This window comes from Clytia hemisphaerica, unplaced genomic scaffold (genome assembly GCF_902728285.1).
Source record: "Clytia hemisphaerica strain Z4C2 unplaced genomic scaffold, Clytia hemisphaerica genome assembly, whole genome shotgun sequence".
NCBI lineage: Eukaryota > Metazoa > Cnidaria > Hydrozoa > Leptothecata > Clytiidae > Clytia > Clytia hemisphaerica.
This window is the reverse complement of record NW_027104115.1, coordinates 179,959-202,652: the sequence shown is the minus strand read 5'-3', so window position 1 is coordinate 202,652 and position 22,694 is coordinate 179,959. Positions and strand designations below refer to the sequence as shown.

The 22,694-nt window shown below is 36.5% G+C and overlaps 1 long non-coding RNA gene across 2 annotated transcripts; it reads right to left on the bottom strand.

Annotated features, from left to right (window-relative positions):
• Positions 1-1,956: 1,956 nt before the first annotated feature.
• Positions 1,957-21,046, bottom strand: LOC136813477 (uncharacterized). 2 transcript variants are annotated; one of them, XR_010847478.1, is made up of 9 exons: positions 20,969-21,046; positions 20,203-20,350; positions 19,771-19,958; positions 19,075-19,199; positions 18,715-18,808; positions 18,296-18,424; positions 17,674-17,830; positions 5,722-5,824; positions 1,957-2,033 (listed from the first exon to the last, which is right to left on the bottom strand). It is a non-coding gene; the product is annotated as an uncharacterized lncRNA (long non-coding RNA). The 2 variants fall into 2 exon arrangements; XR_010847479.1 differs by having other exon boundaries at positions 20,232-20,350.
• Between the last annotated feature and the right edge of the window lie 1,648 nt (positions 21,047-22,694).

The following is a 22,694-nucleotide window of genomic DNA, read 5'->3' as shown; positions in this document are numbered from 1 at the left end:
GGGCATTGTTAATACGCATCTTTGAGCAAAAAATCTGAAAAAACTAATGATGAAATCTCGAGAAAATGCCGAAAAGCCAGTTTTTCCGGCATATTTCCGCCGTTTTCGGCCAGAATTGAATTTTTTTCGAAAATAGGGCTCCGTCACAATTTAGGTATCGACATTTTGCATCAGTGTGCAAAATTTCATGAAAAAATATAAAGTACAGCTCAAGAAATTCAAGAAATACCGTTTTTCCGGCGAAAATGGGCTGTTCCGGCGATTTTTAGAAAGTTCCGGCTTCAAAAATCAATTTTATTGAAAATTGAAATATGCTTGATGGTGGGCATTGCTATTAATAATGTTTTTGAATGAAAAAAACAACCAATTATATTAAAAATTGAGATTGTTTTTAAAACGACACAAATCATCGGTTAGTTAGTAGTGGAAAGTGTCTAACTAATTCATTTTGAAATATAAAAGCCCACCTCATCGAAATGGTTGGTTAGTAGGAGAAAAGCCCTTAGAAATATTTGGTAAAATTTAATAAGAAATATCATTGAATTGATATCGAGACAACTTAATTTTGCCAACTCTCTCCAAATGAACGATATAATTTAAAACACTGGCCAAGCAACATGGGCCACGGTTGATGACAGGGCTTGAAGAGGCCATCTTTGAGATCAATGAATACACTGATTTAAATACTGCTACATTCAACCAAAGAAATCACTTCCAGATGATCCATCCATTACCATATTATCATCATATAATTTCATCAAGACACGTCCAATTCTGACAAACATCAAGCAAGCATTCGCACCAACGGTCCTTCAGATACGCAAAAACAATTCCATCATTAAAATGCTTATCCACCAACAGATAAAGCCACGATAATTGGGATTTTCACGCCAAAATTTCGTATTCTGAAAAACAAGGAGAGAGAATCTTTTTTATCTCAACAAACAGAATAAAGAACTTAGGGACAGGCCGATTTGGATTCTCCTATCATTCACAAAATAAATAGATTAATTGAATAATTGAATTTTCCCAACCCCACTGAATTTTGACATCTTCATTTTCGAAATTTGTGAAAGATTTTACATCCGCATAAAGGTTTTGTTTTTTAATAAGAGTGATATCGTTTGCTTACTCATCAATTTTTACTCATAAGCTTTTTCACATTGGATTGACACGGATGTGGAACAAGATTGGTCAGAAAGAGGTAAAGAAAAACATTTTCTTACTTATATTAGCATAATATAACAATAGGCAGACACTGTCCTGATATGAATATGTGTCTGATATGAAACGGGAATACTTATGTAAATATAAAACCTTTAATAAGATCTTTTCAACGAGGTATTACATGTAGTTACAATATTTCTCCTTCAAAATGTACCAACTGCAATTTGGAACAGACTTTAGAAACATATTACCAAGCTAAAAATATGTATATAATTCTCTAAAGATCGGTTGTCCCTTGCTGACATAGCTAGATCATGGATTGTTTTTTAAACAATGGATGTTTTTTAAACAATCATGCTTTTGCTTACGGACCCATTGAGTTTAAAGCCCGAAGGGCTAGGGATGAAATTGAGTATTGTGAGTGCATGACCCACTTGGTTTTCACACGAACGCCGTATTGAAAAAAATGTGTGTCGGTTAGATTTCGAAAAATATGTCACGTGAAAACAAACAAAGTGATAGAGAAAATCCATCATTCTAAAAACAGCGCAGATCTTATCTGTTTTATGCGTATTCACTTGAATACCTCCAGAATTGAAAGAAATGACGGTATGATGTGAAAGAACCGAAAATATACCATACACTCGTATTGAGTTTAAAGCAAGAAGGACTAGAGAGGAATCTTCTCTCTTCCCAAGCAAAAAAATTTGAATCCTTAGGGGGAAATCTGACTAATAGCCGGTTCATAAACTAAATCTTACCTGTCAGAGTTAATTTCAAGATAGAGGAAGAAAAAGTGCTACAAAATTCGCGCATGACAGCGAGATTGCTTTGGGTTATGTGCCGCTCATTGAATTTGAATCATCCTGAAATAAAATAAAGATTGATGATTTAAAGCCAAAACTTTGAGCTTTAAGGCATATCATGAAGTCCTAATTCAATTGCCATATAACTATCTAAAGTACGCGCAGTTTGCCCTTCAGTAGCCAAAACTTCCCGACCCGGGTTATGCTAGCGGTGAATCAGAAAATTTTATGTACAGGTCAGTTCTACCTGTACTTTGGGAGCCACATCCTGAAGGAGCGGAGCACAGCGGATTAGATCTAGAACCTGAATAAAAATAGATTTCAGCTTTCTGGTGTCGTAACTTTTAGTTTGAATCAAATCCACCGCGCTTAGAGAGCCAGGGATGATTCTTTCTGAGAGCTAAAGCTTGGTAGTTGCTGGTCTAATGGAGGCCAAGCATTATCATGTCTTCCGACAAGCATAAAGTGAAGAATCAGAATCACAACGAAACTAGTCTAGTGGAAGTCTGATAACGTTGAAGGAAAACACACACCAAACCAAGCAACTTCTCTTGGCGGCAGTCGTAGTTTAAATGGCAGGTGTCAGCATACCGACTCTTTGACTTTCACATTGCAGTGCAGTTATTTTTGTGCATTGCTGCTATTACAGAGTAGGACAAGGCAACGACAGAAATCAGCCACTCACTGTCATTATGTTTACATTACTATGTATCAGAAATCACGAAGTATGTCTCAAAACAGGACCAATTTTGAAGGCCTTGAAATGTTTAGTCATACACTCGAGTCTGATAGTCTCTTTGAGAATCGTGATGAAGCATCTATCCTAAACCCGAATAGAGGGATTCATACTTATAACTGCTTATAACAGAAGAAAGAGAAAAGAACCATTTGGTTAACATCCCTACATGTTTTGTTTTTATATAAGCATACAAAAATCCAAAAACTGATTCGGAGTGAGATTCGAGAGATTGACAGGGCTGAAAAATGCTTGGAGGATGCTTATATCATAAGCAAAAATTTAGGGGAATTCCAAAAATCCGTAAAATCCCAGCCAAAAACAGCAAAAATGTAAATACGGTATGCTTAAATTTTTGCCATATCTGAGCCTAGATATGCTTATAAATACAATGTATGATTGTTAAGCTAAATTTCCGTACCCTAAACTCGACAGCCACGAGAAAAGAATTCAAACAAGTCCTTCAAGCACAACGTCTCGGTATGTGCTTTTCATCCAATAATGCATTTTGATATCGACCCACCAATTGTTTCTCATGTCTTTGGTTCATATACACATTTTACAGCGTCTGCAAGGAGGTCATAATATTGCCAATCGATGAAATTTCTGATCGTTTCGTATCAGTCACCTTCATAGGAAACCCTATAACTCTAAAACCACAATCGTCTGCTCAAACAGAAGCCGAAGTCGAGGAATTTTTTGAATCTCTCCCTAATCACACTACATCCATTCTAAATCCTTCATTCTTACTTGTCTGTGGTGACTTCAATGCCCAACTGAAAGGTGTATTTTCCTATCATTCAGCTGACAACAGGAATCGCTCTCACTTTCAAGATTTCATGAATTTAATTTACTTGATTCAAATATATGCTTTAGAAACGGAAGGACTTGATGGGCTCCCGTTTGAGGTTTGGAGCATCGAGGGCCTTTTGAAATTCCTTCTCTAGTTCTGCAAAGTGAGACCCGAAACGGTAACCGTACTGATGAGACCTTTCCTAAATCGTACACGTTAACAAAAGGAGATTTGACAGTAAGTAATCTGCGTTTGACATTCCTGGGAAAGATTGAGTGGCAGTTGACCGTTGACCGTTATTGTTGGTTATTGTTGGTTTTTTTCATGGTAAGTAATCATGCCGTAATCTTTAACGATGTGTCCGTTAAAGTCACCAAGCACCAGTAAAATATCATGCTTTGGCACACTATTGATAGTGTCTGTCAGCTCGTCGTAGTGGTCAAAGGCATGGTGGGTACCAGCTTGTGGTGTATTGTTAACGATGACTGTGGTTATGGGGTTGCCGCTGAACGTTGTTATGAGTATTCGTTTGTTCACATATTTTACAATGGAAAGTAACTCTCAGCAGCTTTGGTTACGAGTAGACCTACAATCATGGACAAAAGGTTTGTAGACTTCTGCAATATTTGCAAAATACTTCAATATCGATCAAAAACAAGTTCCCAAGAGGTTCTGGGTGCTTTCCAAACCCATCCAAAGTCTTTCAAAGTCACCCACTGCAGTCTAGCCACAAGGGCAATCCACAAGGGCTTTACTAACTGGCTTACACCAGTATCAAAACGCTGATTTTTTGCTTGTGGTCCCCTCAAAAACAATTCAAAAGCAATGCAACGACTTCAAAAGTGTTTTTTCTTAGCTTCCCTCCCCTTTCAGACACGTTGAAGAGTCATTTTGCTCTATTTCTCATCATTTTTCACTGAAATTTCATTTGTCTACAATCTTTTGTCCACGATTGTACTCCACCATTAGCCGCAATTTGGGTATTCCTCCAGGCCGATCGGGTTATCATTACGCATCCAGGTAGGTTATCGTCGTTTTCATTGTACCTAACAAGGTGAACAATTTTGTGATTCACGATTCCAAGGATTGAGAAGTTTGAATTAAGAAAGATCTTGGCAAAGTTCAAGTCATTTGAATTGAGGTTTTGAGCTTTGATAATCTCTGTCAACCAATGAAGATACTAGTATTGATAGCAAGACTATGTACAAGATTCTTCTTGCCTATGGGATTTCGGAGAAAATTGTCAACGCCATTGAAATCTTGCACAGAAAGAACACAGCAATGGTCATGACGCCTGTTTGTATAGTCACGACATTCATACAAGACTTTCTCAAGCCTAATCTGTGTTAAATTCACTTGATAAAGTCTGGAGATTTAGTATGAATCTAAAACCAGTGGCATCTATCCTCCTTCATCGTGTGAATCTTGGTCAATCACGACTGTCCTTACGAAGAAACTATTCAGAGCCTACCCACCGATAATCACGTGTCAAACAAGGTTTTTTATGGGACACATCCAAAAGTAAGCAGCTTTATCCAAAAGAAAGCAGCTTAATTCAAAAGAGGAGACTGCAACTTACCGGTCATAATGCCATCAGAGGGTATTAACCCGCTACGAAATTGATTCTTAGGGATCCCGTCCCACTTGACGATGAAAAAAGGTCGACTTCAGAAAACACTCAATAAGGTCATCGAACCAGACACTGCGCTCACAAAGGATGAAATAATTCGTTCGGTAAACGACAGGAACAAGTGGAGAGATAGGACCAATGTCGTTATTTTCAAGTGCATGAATTATGTATGTATGTGTAAGTAATCAACGCGAAAATTTCAGATCTTTGATTCGCGAAAAAAGGACACACGTGAAAAGTCCACATGGAACAGTGTCTCGCAAGCTAACAGGCAGTATAAACTAGAACGAGTACAAGACAAAGCGACTATTAGACCGCTCAATACAGTACCTGGCATCCTCTGTAAGGAGACATTAACCTTCCTCTTTGGATAAAAATTGTCATGGAAGTTACCTTACATTTAATATCCCTTCAATTTAACTCAAATTTTGATTTAAAGTGTTTGCATAAGTTGACCTTTCTCAAGAGAGCTATTTAGCACCAATAAACGAAAAGTTTATTATGAAGCAGATATTTTGGTTCAAGTGAAAGAAAAAAATCCGAACATTAAAATATTAAACTAATCTTCTAAGCTATACATAAAACTTACCATAGGAATTCTTTGGGTTCATATTCCATACTCGATATCTTTATTAACTTGTGTAAAATTATCAATTTTGGTAGACATCGGGCGGGTCTGTCTTCACGTTCACCTATAATAGGAAAATACATTAAAGGAAGAAATTTTGGTGGGAATTCAATTTGGCGGACGAAGGACATTTTTGTCCAGAAAAGGCTATAAAAAAGAAAAACCTGTTTTAAAGCCTGAAATAGCACGCATTTGGGTAATAAATAGAGCAACTTAAATTTGGCGGGGAATTTAACTTGGCGGATGACGGAAAAAATTAAATTCGGTGGGAACTTAATTTGGCGGATTTTGACCAAATCCGCCAAATTTTCTTCCCGCCAAAATTTCTTCCTTTAATGTATCATTCGGAATATGAATCTTATCGAATATCGAGAACAGCGTAAGTATCCTATTGTTGTGTATCAAAGCAAAGTTTTTCATCTCAGACAGAAAATGAACTCAACAAGAATATTTTCAAGATTTTGCTAAATTTTTGTTAATCCTTAAACGGTGGAGAGCGAAAGTTTCTTTTTAATACTTCATTGAGACGGTAAAACCTAGTCAGTGCCTTCCCACAAACCAATTTTTTCTTTGTTTTAAATCGCGATAAAAAAGCCGTTTTCGTCTAACAGGCTAGGTAAAACTGTGAACACTGCAAAATGGGTACATGGGCGGAATGAATACCCTTTTCACACCCCTAGAATCGCTCGTTTGGTTACAAAGACACCAACCCACTCTGAAGAAAGGCCCGAAGTTTCAAAATATTATTAGATTATGATAAAATCTTACTAAGAGTACTTGTGTAAATTTTTAGGTTCATAGGTCGTCTAGATCAGGTTTTATGACTTTATTGTGAAACATGACATAACCCAGCTAAAATCGCTTTAAACTCAAAATTTCAAAGTGCTGATAACTTCTAATTAGCCAATCGTTTTCAAATTTTGATTGACAATGTGAATTCAAAGAAAATTTTTTTTTTTTTAATCATCATTTATGACGTCATTAAAATTTGCAAAATTTTACTCCTCTTCAGCATAGATTTTAACATAAAATCTTCATGGAAAATACAAATGGGTAATTATGTTAAAGGACCACCTTGTATCTTTCAGAATCTTCAAACAGAATCTAAATATCCTTATTGGTTCGACTGTGACAGACATTTTTGTAAACCATGTATTTGGGCTTTTTTCCGACAGGTGGAAATTTTGTGATGACGTCATCGCTTTTTAAATGACGCCATCAATTTTTTTTCTTCCTGATGGAGAACATGGCCATAGATCTTCTAGATTAAAAATAATCAAGCGTGTTAGTGGGGCTACAAAAACCAAAAATAAAGTTTAGGAAAAGTTGAAGATTATCATCGAAACGAACTTAAAAGTTGCTTATTTTCTTGACATAACCCTTATATGATATCAACCCTTGGCACATAACGATCTCATGTGAAACCAAACAATGAACCAATCTATGTTAACGTCAACTCACCCACCTAAAACTCACTCGCGACAATCGGGTGATTTGCATGAAATTGTTCCGAAAGGCTCAACAAATTCTCAACATTTTTTTCTTTCAAAAATTTAACTTCTTTTGGTGTTTTTGTATTTTGTCAGGTTTTTAAAGAAATAGTTTCACCACACTTTATAGGCTGTTTTCCTGTTTTCAATTTTTTTCCACGGGTTTTACAGCTAAAAATTTGTCCCGTACGCGACAAAATTGTAGCAATGTTAAAAGCCTCTCACTTTGAAGAGAAAATTTTGTCGCGTACAGGACAAATGGAAATCCTAATTTTGTCCCGTACGCAACACACAAAGTGTGAAATATACCGAAAAAGAAAGATACGTATGGTAAAACTTTTAGAGCCTACATAACATAGTACATAAATAAGAGTTCAACTTAAGGGAATACTAGAATAATTTTGCTTGTTCCAGCGAAACAACCCCATTACACTATTTTTGGGCCAAAAAAAGTTACCTTATCTCACAGTACACAATATATTTGGAAAACTGTGCCATTTTTCATTTTGGAACAATTTCGCGCCAATCACCCAGCGAACTTTATCAAAAGAACATAGGCGGTTTTAGACCACGTCGATCTTATTAGAGGAACCTATCGTTAATCGCATAAAGCAAATCTTCAAATAGAGATATCTCTGACCGTGTCGCCCCTTTTTATATAATGGTCATACTATTCACAAGTCAAAGGAATAGGAATAATCTTAAAATGAGTAATAGTTTTATGTCAAATGTTGCAATAATAATTTCCACCCACAATAAAAACATTCTGCTTAATTTCCAAATTCGTTCAGCTGGTTGGAGGGAAGTAGAGAAGAGAAGAATAGAGTAAGACATTTTTCAATTAATTTCGTTCAGCGGTCACATATTTGACTAACCCATAATCAGTTTTGGGGAAAATTTAGTCCCAACAGAAGGAACCCCCAAAACAAGGCAGTGGTTGCAGACAGACTATATAACAATATAAGAAAGGAAATAACTTTACAAGTAAACAGTTATATTTGATAAATCCTAAATATGATAAAACCTAAATTAATCAAACGACTTTATACCCACCGGTAGCTCTATTGATATTCTTACTTGCCAATGAAAGCTAGTACCATTAGAAATGAAGTATTTACAGAAAAAAATTGTCCCTGCATCACGCGACCAAAGCACTGAGCGTTGTGAGAGGTAGTGGCAAAGAGCTTACCGTTTACCACGCCACCCAAGCAACCGCTTGGCATAGTCTACTTGATAATATAATAAAGAACCCAGCCTACGATATAATAAATTATGACGATCTTGCCAACTTTCCAGCCAAACACATTAACGACTGTTCAATCTATTCGCCATAGTTTTATTTAAAAAATGTTTGTACTGACGATGACGTAGCCGAAATGCTTTTACTATTAAATAAATATTGATTTTTAACATTAACTACTGAAATCTAACTACCACCTGGGTATCTGAGAACCAGGTAACCCTGAAATTCTCCTAAAATTTCAATTAAATAAATTCAGCCTAAAGTAATACAGTGTAACTAAACTATAGAGCGTAGAAAATCCCTAGGAGACGATCAAACCTATATCACACAATAACCTCACACCTCGATCTCAAAGACACTTTAAGGGTTGAAACAAGACCGTCGAAGTTTCTGAGAGAACCGAACCGCCGTTCGAAATTCCCTCAAAGAAGTGACTCCTCTTAAATAGGAGAGAACTCACAAGCTCTGGTATTTTACATCCACGGCAGGAATGTGATTGGACGAACTTAGCCAATCCTTCCAAGATTGAGAGAATCAGACATACGTCGAGCATTCCGTAGCAAACTTTTTTTGCTTCCAAAACTTGTAAATGAAAAACGGGATGCCAACATGATGATCGACAAGACATATCTTCGATTTGAACCTAATATCATTTTCAAGATGGGAAACATTGGGGCTTGCGGTAACCGAGTCCGAGCAAGTGGAGTTGATTACATCAATCATCCACATCACCTATCGCTCACGCGATATTGTACAATATATTGACAATAGACATTAATGCTCACCCAACCTCTGACTGGATGCCAAGAGTTTCCGAAACGTATTTCGTTCGAGATAGCGCGGTACAACTATCAATAGATTTGAAATTGCGAGCGAGAAAGTAATATTAAATCCTTCTTACTCTTTACCTTCAATGCCTCCGAAAACGAACAAAAAATGACATTTCTACTCCCGAATTCCATTTCACACAGACCACCGACTTATCAAAGCAACCCTATGTACTCCCACAACCAGAATTGCTCGAAGAAGATACAACAAAACACCAAACGAACCGAAACGTCATGTTAAGTCTCTACCAATACCTATAGTTATATTAAAACATATAGAAAAACATTGTGTTGAGAATCTGAATCGGAAGCTTGAAGCAAATCGTCCGTTCGATGAAGACATAAATGTGTTTTCACAGAATCTTTTAAAAACTGTTGAGGAAGCTGTAAACGAGGTAGACTGGAGTCGTTTACAATGCGTGTAATACAGTAGTATAGACGCTATATGATAATACGATTATTGTTACGGGATTAAGTTCATCCGATCTCGCTGGACCAGACCATTGCATTGTCGTTAGCAAATGCAAATTGAGCCTTCACTCTACCAAGAAGAAATCTTTAAATAGACTCAACTGGAATATACTAGAAAATCCCGCCATTGCCACAGCTGTTGAAAATGAAATTCAAACCAAATGGACTGAATGTACCACAAAAGATTATAAGCACTTCTCAGAAATTGGTATGGCTGCTTATACGAACCACCTACCAGTCAAGAAAAAGACCAACGACAGTGAACCCATATCAATAACAAACGCACGCAGACAGGTCTTACAGTCCAAAATTACCGACCTTCAGAGGAACCTGACCAATCTGAAAAACGTTTATGTCAGAGAAGAAGAAAGAAGGATAACTCATATACTCAACCAGGCAAACAAATCAGAATCTACTGATGGTTTAAGAAAATGCTTGGAAAATTGTCAAGGAGTTAAGCGGGAAGAAAAAAGCAGCATCTGTCTCTATCAAAAGTGACGACCCAAAAAAGTCATGGAAAGATCATTTTGAAACCCTTCTAAATAATATTCCTGAATAAACGTAAAGGGTGAGGCCAATGTTGAAATTGATCCAGTGTTCCAATTGAACGATGAAATCAATATTGATGATTTTACTCTTGACGAAGTCAACAAGGCCTTAAACAGATGAAAAACGGAAAAGCTGCTAGACTTGATGGTTTACCTCTGGAATTCTGGAAACTTGATTCTCTCAGTACTGTTCTTCTACACTTCTGCAATGCAACCTTAAACGGTGAGCGCCCAGATGAATGGGGCCTATCTCCTGTATTGTACCTGTGCCCAAAAAGGGTGATTTAACCAAAGTTGACAACTATCGCGGTATTAGTCTAACTCAAGTTGCTGCCAAACTTTACATCAGACTAATATGTACTAGTTATCGCATGACTTCGAGTGCAGTAGGCGAGGAAAAATATCGGTAAAATCTCGGAACGAGTAAAATATCGAGTATTACACGAGAAGTCATGTGATAACTAATTTATTGTCGACTCAAAAAAATTGTCCTGATATAAATTTCTTTTTGTTTTTGTTTTAAAACTTACTTCCGCCTTGCTTCTTTCTTCTGTGTAGTTTCGAATGTTTTTATTCGAAAATGTAATTCTAACGTTAGATTCGAACAATAAAACATTCGAAAGTATTCACAAAAAAACAAAACAGAGAAGCATTTTCGATCATTTTCGATCCAGAAGTTTTGTTTTGAAGAGTGTTGCAGATTTTTCAGAGATGTATTTGAAAGTTTCTAGATTGATAATTCAAAATGCAGATGGTCGTTTGTTTCGATAGAGAAGAAACCCTTCATCATTGGATTAATCAGATTGATAACATCAGTTTTTTTCTATGTTTTTGTTTCAGCAATGGAAAAGAATATCAGAGGAGGAGTTCATGATGGAATGTATGTTGTAATAGTGGTTAAGAACAAATTTTTCAAGAGCATAACTTTCTTGTTGTCAAGCTTAACGTTTCGAATTTTAAGGAAGATGTAATGATTGTTGAGTTGAAAATTCAAGGATTTACCTCGTCGAGAACGAGAATTAGTTTATAAAATCACTCGTCATTAGGTTTAATACAAGACATTTCACTTCCCTGGTTATGAGAAATCTTATTGGCAAACATTCTTTTTTTTGATGCTTGAAAAAAAACTGTTTGGTTATCACACGGCGAATTTTATACAAAAGCTGAACATATTTGGGTGGTCCAAGTAGTTTTTATAATTTCATTCATCAGATTTGATTTTAGTGTCATGGAAGAACTCCAAAGTAAAAGTTAATCTGAAAATTTTTGTTGCTTTTTCCCTTTGCTCCCAGTTAGTTCCCGAATCAGTTCTTTCGCCTGGTTGTTTTGATTTTTCACAGTCCCCCAGTCATCATATTTCCATACTAGAACAAATGTGAAATGCAATCGGCATAAAAACAGATTCGCCCTGAGATTGATCAAAAGCTTCGTTTCAATCAAAATGGTTTTCGTCCGTCCCGATCGACATCATCACAAGTTCTTGCCCTTTGGCGCCTTGTAGAAGAAGTCAACAACCATAACGTTGAAGCTGTACATTCATCGACTTTAAAAAGGCGTTTGATAGTGTTAACAGAGAGTCAATGCTCAAAATCCATCTAGCCTACGGCATTCCAGATAAGCTTATTAATGCAATCCAGATTATGTATACCAATAACAGAGCCAATGTAATGACATCTGAAGGAGAAACCGAATTCTTTGATGTTGTAACTGGTGTGCTTCAAGGTGATCCATTAGCACCTTACCTCTTTATTATTGTGCTCGATTATGCTCTGAGGACAGCCATTACTTCTGAAGATGGATTCACTATTGAAAAACGCAGAAGTAGACGACATCATACCGAGAAATTAGCAGATCTTGACTTTGCAGACGATATATCTCTTCTAAATGAAACAGTAATCGAAGCTGAAAACCTCCTACACAAGCTAGAGATATCAACTCAATCTATCGGTCTCTTTCTCAACGCTAAGAAAACCAAATATATGCACATCAACCCTACAACAAACGATGGCATCCAATCTGTTAATGGTATTGCCCTGGAAAAGGTTGACGATTTCAAATACCTTGGAGCTTACACAAACTCTATACTCCTGTGAATCATGGTCACTAACGTCTACTCTGACAAAGAAACTAGACGGAGCGTATACGAGAATGCTGAGAAAAGTCAAAAACATCCAGTCTAATGTCCACATTACTAACAAAGTGTTGTACGGCAAGCTGCACCGATTGAGTAGTCTTATCCAGAAAAGAAGATTGCAGTTAGCAGGTCACGTCATCAGAGGAAAAGAGCCGGCATCTAAACTTCTCCTTTGGCAGCCAACATTCTTAACAAAGAAGAGAGGTCGTCCACACAAGACACTACTCAAAGTCTTAGAACAAGACACGGGACTTGACAAAGGTGAGATGGTTCGTTTGGCGCACAACAGGGTCAGATGGAAAGACATGGTCATGTCATCACTTTCAAGTGGATGATTTATGTATGTAAGTTTTGTATAAACGAGTGGAAGAATCCGGTGTTCCAGCCTTATAGAATCCCCGGCTAGCTACGCAGAAACTTGCGTAGGGAGAAAACAATTTATCAAGCAACAACCAGCAACTCAAATGAAAAACACACAAATCCACACACCATTGTTTTTTTAAGAATTTTTTTTGAGCGGGAAAAAATTATAATTGTAATATTGACACTTTTCCTTTGTTTGGAGTTAGTGCACAAAGGTTTCTAGACGACTAAAATTGTTCCCTCCATTACTTTTTGCTTTGTTTTTACTATGTATAATTAGTCGTCTAGCTTGCTAGCGACCAGCCAGTGACCATCGAAAAAGAACTCTGGAAAAACGATGAAGAACTGAATTGTCTGCTCTGTGACCGATCCGATACGACATGATAATGGACAGTCATACAAAAAGCTCTCCGAGAAAATTGAAAAACGTTTGCGCCAATTGAGAAATCTAAAATGCAAGAAGAAGCCAAATAAGATTTGCAAAAAGAAGCTCAAACGTCCGACGGTTCAACATTCAAATCTATGAGACAAAAATCCGAGTGTGGACCCAGAGGAATTGAAAACATATTTCGAAGAACATTTCACTGGCAAGGTATATAATGAAATGAAACCTATTGAACTGATTGATATACCAAATTATATCGCTGTATCGCAACAAATTACCTGCGAGTTCGATCAATTTTGACCCTCCAAAAAAGAACGAAATTGTATCTACCCTCAAATCCTTAAAGAATGGTAAATCCTCAAACTATCTGCCTGCAGAATTCTTCAAGTATGCAGTCCAACAAACGCGCTACTATCAGAGCTCGAATCACCCCTTTTTCAAATATGGACGACGAAATCTATACCTTGGGGCCATTCAAAGCCTTATGAAAAGGATGAGCAGCTAAAGTAAGGGCAAAAGACCCGGCATCGTACAGAGTTTTGCAAGTAGGAACGAGTCTTTGTAAAATTATAGTGAAAATAATCCTAAATAGACTTAATAGATTAATATGATTAGTATGACAAACAACAGCTCGACCAGCAGCAAGGATTTAGACGGGGTAGAGGAACCGCAGACGGCATATATGTGACAAAAAGACTTCAACAAATCTCAGACAAAACACAAAAGCCACTCTGCTATCTCCTATTCGTTGATTTGAGCTCCGCGTTCGACCACGTTGTGCGAAAATTGGCTCTTCGAATCCATCTACCTGAGATTTCCCGAGCAAGTCGAGCCTACCCTAATAAATCTACTTGAATCATTGTATCATAAAAGAACAACATCATTAGCACAACATCATTAGCACTATCTCCAGATGATGTTTACGAGCATCTACTTGGCGTTTGCCAGGGGGGGCACAATCCCCACCACTATACAACCTGTACATGGATTATGTCATGCGTGTGTTTATGCAAAACTGTGGAGAGAACAAGGTTAAATTTCTTAAACTGAAGTACAGAATTCGTGTCACCGCTACAACAAGAGATGAAAGAGCCAAAGGCTATTACGGTGAACATACTGTTCACTGGGCTGGTTACGCTGACGACTTAGAAATAGCATTCGAAAGTATTTATTACAGGACAGAAAATCCTCAATGAAAAATTTGTTCGTTTTCATCTCCAAATAAACGCCAAGAAAACCAAAACGATGATAATAAATTTCAAGTCCCAAAACCAAGATGAGTATCCCCAATCTATCGTCACGCTTAATGCTTAATTCATCGAAAATGCACTTCAATCAAACTTCAACAATGTAGAGATTGACCTTAAGAATTGTTGTTGCTCAAAACAAGTACAATTAAACGAGTAAAAAACTACACAATCGAAAGATATTCTTAAAAAAAGGGTATATCTCATAAATACAACAATGGTGCGCAGTCGGTTGACATAATCCTGTTAAACGTGGAATGTCACTCAACAACAATAATAACAACAGCGATTCCGATCCACCTACATTAATATGCTTCGTAAGATGGTAAGATGCGGCTATGAAAGAAGGATCGATGAAAACAATGAACAAACTTTCCACTTCGTGATGTCAAGTGAAGATGTTTTACGCGTCTGTGAGACTGAAGATATCCTTCAATACGTCAAACGACAGTAGAAAAACTTGGCCATATTGCAGGACAAAAGAACACCAGCATCGTCAAAAGACTGCTTTTTACCAAGCAAAACACTAGAAGTCCATGTGCTTGATGGTCAGTCAGCAGACGAGTTCTACGAAGAGGTCTTGAAGAAAAAGAAAAAGAAGGATATGGTTTCCCTTCGCCCTAACCACTCAATGTTGGCACCTGTGAACACGAGCTGAAGAAGAAGCAGTAAAGAAGTAAGAAGTAAAGAGTAAGGTGAATACCATATTTTGTCGATTGCATTGTTATTTCCTTTTTTTTTTGTATTCAGATCACAATTTGGAGTCAGCCAAAACTGGTTAGTTCAACGGAGTATGCCTACAATGTTAGCATCAAGATGATGGCTTTTATGGAAGATTTTCTGGGCGTTGATTATCCAATGCCAAAATTAGGTATGTCGTGNCTTCTATAAAAGTACACGCGGACGAAGAGTTGAACGGGCGGAAACCCTCTACAAGAAGTTTGCACAAAATTCCCGTATGGTGGAGAAAACAGTATTTCAAGATGAGTGCAATTTCCCGTTACAGGTATATACAGTTCAGTAACCAAAACACCCGGATATACTACAAAGGAAAGAAAAAAGAAAACTGGATTGGGATGATCTAAGCCAATGTGACATTCATCATATATGGATCGACAATTTTAAAACTGAAAGTTTAACATATTCTATAGTACACTTTCTCGAACTATCGAAGAGTTTCCCACTCACTCCATACTTCTTAGTGCCAAAATCTCTGCTCACCAATTCGTAAGATGACTCCATAAACAGGAAACTTGCTTCTCGACTTCAGCAATCAACACAATCTGATCATCAGAAATAGTGACTTCCAGAAACCTCGTCCTAAGCTCTGGATGCACCGTTCCCCAAGCGGAACACTTTTCCAAATTGACTTTATCTTGTGTCGAATGCCAGGCATATTCCAACTCCAACCCAGTCGGTAGTGATCATTGAATGGTCACTGCCAGTGTGTAGTAAAACGCAGCGTACGCCGACCTCCATATCCTCCGTTGAAGAAGTCATTTTGGCAATCAATCTATTTAAACGAGAATCTCGACCGTCGAATCGATAACTCCATTTCACAACAATTTGATGATCTTCCTAAAACTGAGAAATACTACTCAACCTTCGTCGCCATTTCCACCAAATTATACCAGAGGAAGAAACCGAATTCTCCTTTCAAGAACTGCTTCTAATTTACAAAGTGACTAGACTGAAGTCGTTTATAATGCGTGTAATACAGTAGTAGTAGGAGTTGTATGATAATACGATTATTGTTACGGGATGTAGTTTGTATTTAAACTAAATTATTCTAACTAAAATTGTTCCCTCCATTACTTTTTGCTTTATTTCTACTATGCTCTGAATTAGTCGTTTAGCTTGCTAGACTACAAAGTGACATTAAAACGTCGTAGAAGAAGACGTATTCCAACAGAACGTCTTCCAGATCTAGACTAAAGCACACCACATACGACGACATAACCCGTCTTGAGGAAACGATAATAACAGCACAAAGTCTGTTTTAAAGGTTGAAAGAGCTTGTCAAGATGTAGGGCTATTTCTCAACGCACCGAAGAATGGATACATGGACTGACACGAAACTGTACTCGTCAGAACGGTATCGAGATTGAAAGCGTCAATGAGTTCAAAATATGGAGAGCGCCCATCTCAAAACAAACAAACACATAAATTTTTAAAGCCACTGATGATCCAATCCTCTTCATGGTGCTGAATCATGGTCACTAAACGTCGCAAAAACAAAACATCTTGACGGTCTTTACACCAAGATGCTCCGTACTGTCTCCAATCGAGGAAAGACCACCAGACGAATCCATTCGTTTATTGATCATTTCCGATTATATCCGAAGTAGTTCGATGCCGAACATTCGCTCTTGCTGATCATACGGCAAAACATGACGGACCTGCAAGACTGCAAGTGTACTGACCTATGTAGGTCCCAAGACGTGTTAGACGGTTCATCATCGTTGATTCAAGAAGATACTGGTCTTGAGGGAAACGATCATATAACAGCAATGTAGAGGAAGAGCTTTTTCCAATTCAAAGGATGATTCAACTACAAGTTCAACAGAGCACTTGTCCCACAGGGTGCCTCTAAAAATCTTCAACTGTAGACTTTCGCAGATGCCTACAAGTCATTGATCTGTGTCTTAACATATTTTGCAGAGGGGTATGAACCCCCTGGGTATATTTCACAAAATAATCTATCAACATGATATACTTTTGTGTTTTGGTGGTACATATTTTTAGTTTAAAACAGTCTGTGAGCATTTTTTATATGATTAAATTGACCATAATGTCTAACCCCCTTTCTTATTTTATTCCTCCTACATTCCCATCCCCAGTTTTTTTAGGCAGATTTTGGTACCCCTCCCCCTTGCAAAAAGGGCCCTAAAAAAATTTTTTTTCAAAGGGGGTGCAAACTACTCTCAATCTATGTTCGCTTCAAAGGTATGGTACCCCCAACAACATGTCGCGGTTCGCTTCAAAGGTATGGTACCCCCAACAACATGTCGCGGTTCGCTTCAAAGGTATGGTAACCCCAACAACATGTCGCGGTTCGCTTCAAAGGTATGGTACCCCCAACAACATGTCGCGGGTCTTCTCTCAAAAAATATCTATATCGAACCAATCACATAGATCTGTAGAACTTCTTAAGAGTTGGCCCCTAACTAGTAGAGGAAGTTTTAAAGGAAATATATTATCCTACCTAGTTAAGTAGTGGATAGGAAGGAGTGATCAATGAAAGAATTGCAAGATTTGTTTATGTTCAAGCTATTAAGTCATCATGCGCATTTCACTGAGGTAGATGCTGGACTAATAGCCCTCCAATTGTTGCACAAGAGTTGCGTGGAGATATTGTACAGCTGAAATAAGATAAGAGATATTACTGAAAAAATGATAACTTTCAAATTAGATAGTTCCATCCCAGCGTCGTCCAAAGACGACAATTAGACGACAATTCAAAGACAGACACAGTTTGAATTTAACGAAATCTAAAGTTTCAGAAGAATATAAATTAAGATTTTCTGCCCAGTAGAAATATTTGAATTTTTCATCTTCCTTAATTCTAAACTTTCAAATTCATTCATTCAAAATCGTCTTTCCAAAGAGGTATCACTTTTATAGAAATGTACAGGCTGTCAATTATTTTAGGAGCAGCTTATAGCTCTTTTGATGATATAATTTTAAACAGATCAGTTCAACCTGTAATATGGGAGCCGGGGGTGATGTATCTAAAAGATTATTCGTTTGATTCATTTCAATCAAATGAAAAGGGCACTATAAGAGCTAGAGACATCATGATCTATAAAACATCCATGGAAACGTACCAGTTCACTGAGGACTTTTCTCGTTTTCCGGTTGTGGCTGATGGATGATGGGAAGAGCAGAGCTCCGTGATTGGACAGTTTGAAGAAATATTGGATAAATGAGAACATTATCTTCCGCAAGGTGAACCTCTATAAAAATAATAATCAAAACAGAATTGAATGAGTCGATAAATTAGGGGGAATCGAGACTAGTTGCTCTGTAATAGCAAATTCACTTTTGTCATTGAGAAGACTTTCTAATCTTTAAATCAATTTTGAGCGAGATTCGTTGCGATCGTGAAATTTTTCATACACCTATCAACTTTAACAGATAATTGCATCCAATAGTCCAAAGACGAAAGATTTCAGAGTAAATTTAAACGTTTCAGACCTATGTGTTTCCTTACAGCGCAAGGAATTTCGTAAAATTAATTCCTTACCTTCAGGCAGTAATTTCTTCCAGTTCTTCTGATTCCGCAGCAGACATTCCCTGAATTTTGAGGAGCAAAATTGGACAAACCACAATTTTCTCATCTAAAAAAATAAAATCAAAATAAATTAATTTCATTCCTGGACAATTTTCAATAAATGAAAATAAAATCTTCTAGAAAAACGTTACTCCCCAGCATATGAATTTTCTTCCAAAAAGTTTAACAGCCAAGAAAATGACGTTGTGTGTAAACTTGGGAGACCCCATGTAGTTCAATAAAGATGAATATGATGATATTGATGAAATTATTAGAGATCAAACCTACATTTAGACATTGTTTCTGTTATTATGAATTATAAGGGAGGCGTACCATAATTCTTTCACGCTGTTTTTGACGGTTTTCCAGTCAAACCATACATTTGTTTTAATTGGGACATCATCTCTATGATACAGTAAACCTCATCGAAGACAACTCCTGACCATGAGATAATTGTCCTAGAAATGAAATGAAAAGTATTAACAAAATCAAATAATCCTACATCAGCTTATCCTTAGTTGGTGATAATGTAAGAATCGGAAAATACAATGGAAAACCTTTTATACTCACAAAAAAGATGCTCATAATTTCATGTGTTGTCAAAAAAATATCAAATTTTTGATCGATTATTAAAAAAATGAGATTTCGATTAAAATTTGAAAAGAAAAATCCGTGAAATTGGGATTGAAGGAGTACGGAATAAAAAATGTGGAAAGATCACTTAGATCACTTAAGTGTGTGTGTAGAAAATGTTAAAATGGGAAAGTTGGAAAAATTTGGAAAGTTCAAAAAATAAAGAATGCAGCCGGGTGAAGACAATTTTCAAGCTGGACCAGAAACAAAATATTCTTTAGGGTAACTACAAACTACCACTGATGGTTCAATAATTCTGTACACTGATACAAAACACCAGACCTGTTTAGTAATCTTCTGAAAAATAGAAAAAAGCTTTTAACCTTTAAAAGAGACATAGTAAGGATACACGTTAGCAAAGATAAAAACATTTGCCCGTGATTTCAATTTTCGTACCTGGGTAGTTTCTTTCGGACCTAGATCGAAGGATGATGATGATGATGATGATTTTCATTACCAAGGGCTATGCCATCCAGTCAATAATTAAGCATCCTTTATATCTACGCTGTAATGGTTCGATAGAAAGTAAACTCCTTCTCGTTTCGATGATATTGATGTGAGTACTGGTTTACGGAGGCTGGAATCTAAAGTTAATGCAAATGAATACTAATACCTTGAAACACTTGAATGAATCTAAAAATTTGCTTAGTAATAATAATGGAAACTTGGTGGGGAGATGAAAATTGTGTGGTGGGAGGTATGTTGTTTATTTATTCAAACTGATTAAAATAGAGAACAAAGTAGCTGATAAACTTCAAGAAAATCATTTTATCAATCAGATTTTGGACATCATGATCTTCATTTAGTTTATATGAAACTATCTGAGACCTTGATGAGATGTGAAGTCATGGCTTTACTTTTTCTTTAGTGACCATGCTTCCATTTTTGAAATTTCATACTGTTTTCTTTGCTTGCGATCGATTTTAAAACTTTGGACGTCTTCGTGAATTTTGACTGACCAACTTCGATATTTTTCCTAGGAGACGAAAAATTACAAATGAGGTACATGTTACTCCCTATTGTTTTATCATATCATATCACTGAATGGTTATAGTTTTATGCTGTGTTATAAGATGTGCAACTTGAACAGGTGACCACTATTATAAGTTGTAAATTGGCTACAGAGGACAGGCTTGGGGAAAGTTGGTTGCTTTATCAAAATATACTTTTTCTCGATTTCCTAGCAAAATTTGACTAATTTTAGCTTTTAGCCCCTCCTATTTTACGGTCGTTCCACTAGGTCTGGATAATACTTAAGATGATGCTAGTTTCAATTAATTCTCTAAAGCCATTTTCAGTCTTAAAGTGATTAATATCTATCATCTTGTTAAAAACTGTTTGTCAAAGAACCTCAACATCCTAAGGTTATATCTTGCAACCATCGAACAATCACTTATCCACAGATTTGAATGCAGAGGAACCATAGATAAAAATACTCCAACTAGACTGTCCAAAAATGTCTGGATATCCAGGCTAGATGCGATAGAAATCATTGTACTGTAAGTAAATTTTAAATTATTAAGAGAAGAGCTGAGTCAAAATTTACTGGTAACTCAAAATTATTTAAAAAAACACATTATACAAAGACCTGTACCTGTTTCTTCATCACTCAAATCTTCATACCTCCGTCTGTGAGAAAATTGTGAATGTTATATTCAAATTGATCAAGCATTTCCCTGGAAAAAGAAACTTATTTGTGTCAAAAAAGTGCAAAAAATATAAGTTATGCCATGCAGGAAAATTGCACTTACTTATTAAAGCTACAAATAGCACCCCCTGCCTTAGGGTCATTTTGAAAACCGAAAGAGTTGCTTTGGAGCATAAAACAGTAAATTCAGTTTTTTACTAAGTAATCTAGGCTCAGATCATGGTCTTTCGATTGTACCAGCTGCTTTTATATGATTAAGCTCTCGGTTAAGGAGAGCTTTTTTGCATGTCAAGTAAAAACATGAAGACGGTGATAAAAGAGAGGTAGAATACTTAAGCTCTCAACAGCATGCAATCCAAATTTTTCCCTGCATAATTGGAAAGATTGCAAAGTATGCAGTGAGTTCAAACTGTAAAGGATCAAAATAAAAAAGGATCACTGTCAATGTGGTCATCATGGATGATAATTGATTTATAGATCTAGCCATTCTTGGATTACCTTGTTGATGTAATAAATGACACGTCTTCTACTATAATGTTATGCTTTTCTAAATTCAAATTAAAGTCTTTCTGAACCTAGTTTGGTAGGGGAAGCAAGAAAGGCCTGAACTTTGTTATAGTATAAGTAATAATATCATAACAAATCTTTTTGTCACACAAGTAGGATGAAAGAATTGATCAAAAAAACATTATTCACTCTTTTATGTGCCTTCATAGCCTCTGAATTTTCACATGCCCACTAACTTTTTCCAAATTTTGTGGGATCAAGGGCTACCTAATTTATTTTTCATTTTCCCATAAAGTTGTTTCCCAAGAACTTAACGAAAAGATGCTATATGCCCCATTCCATAACCTTGTGATTGCAGGCTACGCAGTGCCCTTATTTACAAAAACCAAAGCTAATATCGGAGGTATAGACTATGTTATTGTTGGAACAATCTACAGACATCTGACAATCAATACTGATATCATTACAGAAGACCTATCTTTGTCAATTCTTACTGTTACTTAATTCGTGCTGTTCTTCTTGGCAACGCCCATATCAAACTTTTACTTCTCATTTAACTGACAACTCAAAGCTCTGCAATCTCTTTTACCTAGTATTTTTCACTCCCAACCAGAGAAACAGATAGATTCAGTACCCTTATAATAATAATCCTCTTCTCACCAACAAAATTCAAGCCTACCGGGTGACCCACGAAAAAGTATAAGAGTTTGGAGGGTAACTGTCTCCGAAAAAAATTGAATTTTAACTAAATTTCCAAAGTTAAAAAATCATACATCAAAATTTAAGTTTGCCTTTCCTCTTTACCATGAAAAAAGTTAAAATTAGTTAAAGTTAGTTAAAATTCAATTTTTTTCGGACACAGTTACCCTCCAAACTCTTATACTTTTTCGTGGGTCACTCGGTAGCATTGGTAATCTAGTGGGAATTTCAGACCATTATTTTGTCACAATTTTTAGTCTTCTAAAACTTTGATATCCAAGCTTCAAAATTTACACTTTAAAAAGTACTTTGATTCCAATATCAAAAATTGTAAGAATATTTTGGAAAGGCAGAAAGGCATCAATAAGATAGTGAAAACTACAACACTAGTTCTATTTCTCCAAATATCAATGGAACTAACACGGCAGACCTAAAAACTAACCAGCGAGGAACTTAACTAACAACA